Source organism: Haliaeetus leucocephalus, unplaced genomic scaffold (genome assembly GCF_000737465.1).
Source record: "Haliaeetus leucocephalus isolate CR32 unplaced genomic scaffold, Haliaeetus_leucocephalus-4.0 Scaffold274, whole genome shotgun sequence".
Taxonomy (NCBI): Eukaryota; Metazoa; Chordata; class Aves; order Accipitriformes; family Accipitridae; genus Haliaeetus; species Haliaeetus leucocephalus.
This window is the reverse complement of record NW_010972710.1, coordinates 162,128-162,500: the sequence shown is the minus strand read 5'-3', so window position 1 is coordinate 162,500 and position 373 is coordinate 162,128. Positions and strand designations below refer to the sequence as shown.

Genomic DNA, 373 nt, shown 5'->3' with positions numbered 1-373 from the left:
AGGCGGAGGAGTTCGAGGACGCGCCCGACGTGGAGCCGCTGGAGCCGACGCTGGCGAACATTATCGAGCAGCGGAGCCTCAAGTGGATCTTCGTGGGCGGGAAGGGCGGCGTGGGCAAGACCACCTGCAGGTGCGGCGGGGCCGGGCCGGGCCCCCGGGGGGTGGGGATCGCGCCGGGATGGGGGGGGGCGGGGCCCCGGGGGGGGGGGGGGGGGATTGAACCCGGCTATCCTGGGGTGGGGGAACCGGAGCAGACCACCTGGCGGGAGGGGGGATGGGACACATGCAATCGGAGCGCCTCGGGGCAGGGGGCGGAATTGAGCTGGAGCCCCTTGGGCAGAAGGCAGAACCAGTCCTCGGTGGGGCCACCCCC

At 73.7% G+C, this 373-nt stretch overlaps 1 protein-coding gene across 1 annotated transcript in view; it reads right to left on the bottom strand.

Moving 5' to 3' along the window:
- The window catches only part of TNPO2 (transportin 2), a 14,897-nt gene that overhangs the window by 2,183 nt on the left and 12,341 nt on the right, over positions 1–373 (bottom strand). The gene's annotated exons all lie outside the window — the stretch shown is intronic.